Source organism: Atta colombica, unplaced genomic scaffold (assembly GCF_001594045.1).
Source record: "Atta colombica isolate Treedump-2 unplaced genomic scaffold, Acol1.0 scaffold38, whole genome shotgun sequence".
NCBI lineage: Eukaryota > Metazoa > Arthropoda > Insecta > Hymenoptera > Formicidae > Atta > Atta colombica.
The window spans coordinates 2879744-2886648 of NW_017259490.1; positions in this window are offsets into that span (position 1 = coordinate 2879744).

The following is a 6905-nucleotide window of genomic DNA, read 5'->3' on the forward strand; positions in this document are numbered from 1 at the left end:
GGGGGGGGAGGAGGAAGGGGGAAAGAGTGGTTTTTTCCTTCGCTTTTTTCCTCGCAAATATCTTCTTTCGTCTTTCTCCCTTATCGAAGTAGAACAATTTTTTTTTCTCGATTGTTAATTCGGAAAAAATTAATAACGTGTTCACTTCGTTCCGAAGGCGTTTGAAACTGGTGTCAAAGTCGCGGCGATGTACTCCCCTTATTTGTGCTTATTTATGGAATCTTTTTTTAAATTTCCGAGCATCGACCATCACTGCGACGACGACGACGACGATACGGTCGCTGGCGGCTGGGTTACGATATAAAGAGAGGCCGAGGAAGGATGAAAGTGCGGGTTAAAACCCTTTAGTCTAGACCACAACCGGTGAACGGACCCGTGTTCGTCGCAGCGCTTTGTTTCCCAACGTTTTAATGCGAAAGACGAGAAATAAATTCGCCACTGTGCAACTAGAGCCGGAAGCGAGAACATCGTCCGTATTCTCGATGATTCTCGCGTGACATTGCGTAATTTGCATTGCAAAACGCGAACCTCGGATTATCGATCTAGTTAAGTCAATACGACATTATGGCGTAAAAAACATTACAAAACACAATAAATCAATACGAACTGTTCGACATTTCTTAAATTTCTTTTCTCGAAGAAAGGGAAATCTTATAAAAGAAGAAAACCATAAGTCGCAATAAAATCGAATTACCAGACATTCAATGAATCAATGTGCGTGTTGATCGGTACCCTCGAATTTTCTACGATTCGATGGCGGCAGTGATGAGTGAACGAAGGAGATGAGGAACAGCGAGAGAAAGACGCGAAAAGAAAGCAAGTGGCGGCGGGAGGGAAGGAGAGGAGGGGAATTCTCCTCTGGGAGTAAAAGAGGCATTCTCCCTCTACCGCCACCTCAGCCGGCAATGACAGATACAAATAAACGATCCGGCGATTTCGCGCAAGCGCCCCCCGCGACTACGACTACGACGACCACCCTCTCTTCGACCTCGCGCTCGTTCGCGGCGGAGATCGAGGTAGGTAGGATAGGTGGCTTCGCGGAGGCAGCCGAGGGCCCACCACCACCTTGGGTGGAGCTTGGCGGTTGACGTCATCAGACGTACAGACAAACGGCACAGACGTAGAAACCAATGCGCGCCACGGTGTTGGCCCAGGTGGCTGCTTTACGTCTGCGTACAAATAACACGGCCGCCGTCGTACGCCCCCGCCTGGAGAACCGCCCCTCTCCGTTTCTCTCTTTCTCTTTCGCGGGGGAGACACAGGGTCTCCGGTCTCGCCTAACTACGAGCGACTGCCATTGCTTGTTGCCCCGAGAGAGAGTCTAGAACTACGGGTACTCTCTCTTCTTACGCCCCCCGTTCTTACGACGCCTCCCCCCCCCCCCTCGGGAAACCCGCGACTCTTCGCCAGAAATCGTCGAATCTCCCAAGATGGCGACCCGCGAGTAGGGATGGTTTTTGTCGTCGTCGCGAGGTACCCCGATCATTAGGCGATAGCAGCTAAAGAGACAACTTGAGTAATTTGAAGTAATTTGGAGAAACTCTTATACGAGTTACCTCTCTGTATTTTATTATAATAATAACTCGTGATAATATGAGATCTTTTTATTATACAATAAAAAAATATAAATTTTTCGATTTGATAGTAAATTTGAAAGAAACTGGTCTAGTTGAAGAAACTGATCAAAACTAGTTAAATTCTTTTTTTTTTCGAGATTACAGCTGATGAAGAGCCCAGTTTTAACGTGGTAGCGAACGCAAAAGTGAATTCTTAACTCGTTATCCCCGACCTCTCTAACTCCGGTCGTGGTTGCGAGAGCCTGGTAACGCCGATAGTAGCGCGCGTACGGACGTACGGTAGAATAATGTGGTCGTTGGGGAAGTTGTATCGAGACCTAGTGTCACGACCGCAGCAGCAGCAGCCAGCAGCGGCAGTAGCAGCACCAGCAGCAGTAGTAGCAGCGGGGTGGACCTCTGCGGGAAAAGCGGGAGGAGGGTGGGGAGGGGGGTGGGGGAGGGGATGGGTCGGTGGGTAACACCGTGGCGATGCTTGCGGAGAGAGAGAATAGAGGGAATACGGCAGATAGAGGTAGCTTGGAGTCGAGTGCCCGGGGCTGAATCGACCGGGCTACACACAGAGCACACCCCAAGCCGAGGTCCCTCTCTTACCCTCTTTCACCCCTCCTCCTTCTCGCGTTCTCTTTTCCTTCCCTCCTTCTCTTTCCCCCCCTCCCTCCCTCTCTCTCTCTCTCTCTCTCTCTCTCTCTCTCTCTCTCTCTAGCTGTGTCTCTTCCATACGCGCATCGCTCTCTACCATCGCTTCTTCTTTTTTCTCTCTCTTCGTTTCTCGTTGGAATTCTCACTTCCTCCTCCCGCTTTCTGTTCCGTTCGCTTTCTCGGTGCTACTCCGAGTGGCGTCGGTCTTCTCGCTACAACCACCGGCATTGCCTACTGTCGTCGTCGTCGTTGTCGTCGACGGCGGCGTTGCTCGACCGCCATCCCTTCCTGCCTGGCTGGCTCACTCTCTCTGTCAACCACCCACCTCGTCGTAGCTTTCCTACCTCACCTCCGCCACCCTCATGTCGTCGGGGTGGCCACCCTTCGCCGCCCGTCGACGTGTCCGCCTCTCGTGTCGCGAGCGAGAGCCACCCAATGGCAAATGCAACTAGCAAGTCGAGGAGAGGACAGAAATGGAGAGAGCGACCGTACGTTCTCCCTTCTCGTTTTCTTCTTCTATTTTCCCTCATTTCTTGCGAACCTTCTCCGCTTTACGCATAGCTGCTTCGATCCTCGCCTCTTTCCTGTCTCTCTCTCTTTCTTCCTCTATTGGCATCTCTGCTCTCCGTCTTTCTTCTTCCCGACCTTTCGTTCGTGTGTTTCCTTCGACGACCGACGTGTCATGAACTTTGTTTGTGCTCCAGTTGTCGGCACGCTGGAATTTCGACTCGATTCGCCATCGTGAGCGCCTTTTCTTTTATCCGTGATCATGAACTTCTCCGTTCATCCAAGTTTACAATATGGCATTTTTATGGTCCAAAGTTATTTTTATTTTTTATTTTTTTTTCTATTCCATTATATTTAACAAAGAATACTTTAAATTATTAATAGATTCGTATTGAGAATCGATTGATGTGTGAAGCGAGACGTAAAACATTTACGTGGATCATCGTTTGTCTTACAATCGAGAGACTCGGCATTTGTACCCTGTCGATTAGGCGCATATCCAATCTGACAGAATTCACTTAGATCGCCGGATAAGCATATCGCTCTGTCGGGCACTCGACGAAACCAAAAAGCGGCGGTTCGCGGGGGTCTCTCGAATTCGTTTCCTTGTTCATATGGGGGAGAGAGGACCCCCTCCCTTTTTTTCTCAATCGACTGCCTATTTACCCGCCAAACAACGAGCGCCCGGCGCAAACGATAGCTCTCCTCCTCTTTCAGATTCACCCCTTTGAGCCCTCTCTCGTCCAGCGCCTCGCGTGCCTCAAATATTCCACCAGGACAAAAACGGTCTCATTCCCATCTCAATCTATATTCGCACGTCCAACACACTCGAGATTATGAATGCGTGGGGTTAATGAAACTCGGAGAAGGCGTCTGCCTTTGCACCACCGAGCGGCAACCATCGCCGCTGACGACTATCGCCATCCCCCGCGTCACCAGTCTGCCCTCGCCATCTCTCCAGTCTTCTGGAGTATATATACTGGGGTAGGAGGGAAAGAAGCAGTCATGTTTTCCGTACTTACACTTTCTTTCTCTTCGACTTTCTCGGTGTCATATTGCACAGTTTCGAGGTGCAAACACCGAGCTGTGCTGCGTACGTTTTTATTTTTTAAAGAGACCATATCGCGCGGTTGACATGTACACCATTACTTGAGAGATGCTATATGTTTTTATGAGAAGAGGTCTCTTTGCTCCGGGCGAAACTCGGACTCGCGACTGGTTGGTGGGCTTGCAGGTTTCAGGTCTCAGAATGAACGAATAATATTGTCCGTCTATTCTAAAAGAATCTAGTAGCAAATGAAAAAGAGATAATTTTGAGACACAAAGTCGACTTCTTCTCGAGAAAAGTTTTGAGTCATTAATATTCTTTCGATAAATAGTTTTTAGAAAATTAGTTAATAGCTTTATTGCATTTTCTTGTATTCTGTTATTTAAATTTTTATTTCAATATTATTTGAAATTCTTATTTTATTAATGTGTAATGTACTTATTTATTTCTTATGATTTATTAATCAAATTGGAAATTCATTTTGCGTATGAAAAAAAGTTACTGCATATATATTATACATATATAGTTACTTTTTATTTTATTAAACAATGTATTATATTACAATAACATTAAAATACCGCATATTTACAACGAGAGATTTCACAACTATTTCATTGAGTATCGACCGAGTTCCATTTGCTTTACGCCATTTCTCTCCAGATGCCTCCACGTACAAGATAGAAAATTTTCATTCATATATTTCTTAAATTTCTTTTGCTACTTTTATTGAAACTTTAATTTTTGGTTGATTTTTTACTTAATTTAATATTTTGATAGCTACTCGTCTCTCCATAAGTACTTAAAAAAAAAACTTCTGATCTCCTTCACTTATACTTTTTGAACTCAAATCATGTAATCTTTACAAGTTGTTTATGTTGAAGTAAACTCAGCGTGCAAATGTCAAGGTATTTATGATGAAGATCGAGCAATCTGTTGCTGATTGATTGAAAAAGGAGAAATCCATGGCGCCTCGCAATGCTTGCTACGAATTCCTCGGGGGCCATAAATGGAATTCGACCAGTGTGTGGACCAGGGAATTGAAACGATCATGTCCCATAATTCGCCTTTCCTGTCGTAAATTATTTCGCAAAAAGAGACGAGACGCAGGAGGTCGCAGGGGGAGGTAGATGGGAACGCAGGAAGGGGAGAGGGTATGAAGTACTCGCGGTTGCGGTAACACCATTATTATATACGTACGAAATGTCGGATGTCGGGGCGCGCGGGGGAAATAAAATGGATGGAAAGTGAAGTAAGGTCATAAAGGTTTTTATTCCGGGGTGTTATCCTCAAAGTAATGCCTGCCAGTAAACCACGGGAGCCCCGGGGATACCCTATCAATACCGGAGCGAGAACCTTCTTCCGAGACTCCGTGTGTACCTCTTATGGGGGATAGACCTTGCATTATACTGTGACTTACACGCAGTTACGCCGTTCCTCTTCGCGCCTCTTCTTAGCGAGAGAAATATTTCTGTCGTCCGGCGCGTTATTTAAGAGTCTGTTTTCTATGGCTGAATTAGTGTACACTTAAAGTGAAATAGATATATGTTTGATATGTATATATTTGTCGAAAGAGAGTTCTAGTGCAGTCCAGGAACAGAAAACAGACCATTATTTTATATCGCGCAGCGTAACTGCGCGGTATTGCCAGAGAAAGGAGGCCGCAAGATCATACGAGTGGAAGAAACGTTGCGGCTCGTTACTCTTTCGCCGCGCATTAAAGGCCTGTTTCGAACACAACTAGACGGAGGACAGAGAGTAAGAAATTAAAAATGCGGCACGCAAGAAATACATATACGATTTTTAAACTTGAAGAGATAACCGCAACATATATTTAATAAAATTGTTACGCACAACACACGAAAGTCTGTATACAATTATTTACAGTTTCGCGAATAAAGATCTCTCTATCTTAAAATAAACAAAAGAGATATTCGCGTTCAATGGAAAACTTCTAACACAAAAAGAATTGTAAATAGTAATAATAATTATAATAATAAACTTTATTTTTTATTAAAGTAAAGTATAAAAAAATTAAACTAATGAAGTAAAACGCAAAAACAGAAATGCACGATGAAGAGGTGAAGTATTAATAATAATGTCATCTGGAAACCTGAACAAAGCTAAAGATAAGGAAATGATAAACTAGAACGCAATGTTGTGGGAAAAAGAATAAAGTATGACAAGTAAAACAACTGAGTAGAACAAAATAATAATTAAAAAAATAGAAAAACAAAAAAAATATAAATTAAGAGAAAATACAACTAAATTAAAATGCACATCATATTGTTTAAAATGAGATAACTGTAAACTTTATGCAACTTAAGGTTTCGCGCACCAATAACAGCTAGATACGGTCAACGATCCGTGCGAGATATAAATATTTCAGCTGCCAGAGGAAAAATGTTGGATTAATTGCAGAAATACAATAATAAATGCTGATTAGATTGTTAGTAATAATTTATTACGTTCCAAGCAGATTTCCAACAAATTTATTTCATTAATTTTCCTCTTGCATTTTCATTTTCCTTATTAGAAACACACAACATTTTTTTTTCTGTAAAAAGAATTAGAAAAGATATCAAGAGAAAAAAATAACATTCTTTTATATAATGTTCTCTGTAATGCAAACATTGACATTAGACAATCTCCAATAATTCGTAAAATTTATAAAATTATCTTTTCTTAGTTCGCTGGGAACAATAAGATTCATTTTTGCCTTTTATTTACAACGCTCACGATGCCGGCATATTTCCTCGAGTGGGATCGGCTCTTACATCAAATTCGATACGTTCAATCTCCCTCTCCCACAGCTCGTCCTGGAATACAAAAATAATGAGGGCCGACTGTTTTGGTTCGATTAGACGACATCGATTTTTATCGCAGCCCTGACGCCCTCGGTTTTTCCTCCTTCAATGGGGGCTTCTCTCGCGGCTATGCAAATAACGACGGGGGCGGTGGAAAAAATTACGCCAAAGTGCTAAACGATCAGCGAGAAGGGCGAGCAATGTGCGCGTGTATATTGTACGCGTGTCACGTGTGAGGATGTGTGTGTATTGTGTAAGTATATGCGCGCGCGAACGTGCCGCACGGGGCCACCTTATGTCGAGTGGGTGACTTCGAATGGCAGAGGGTGC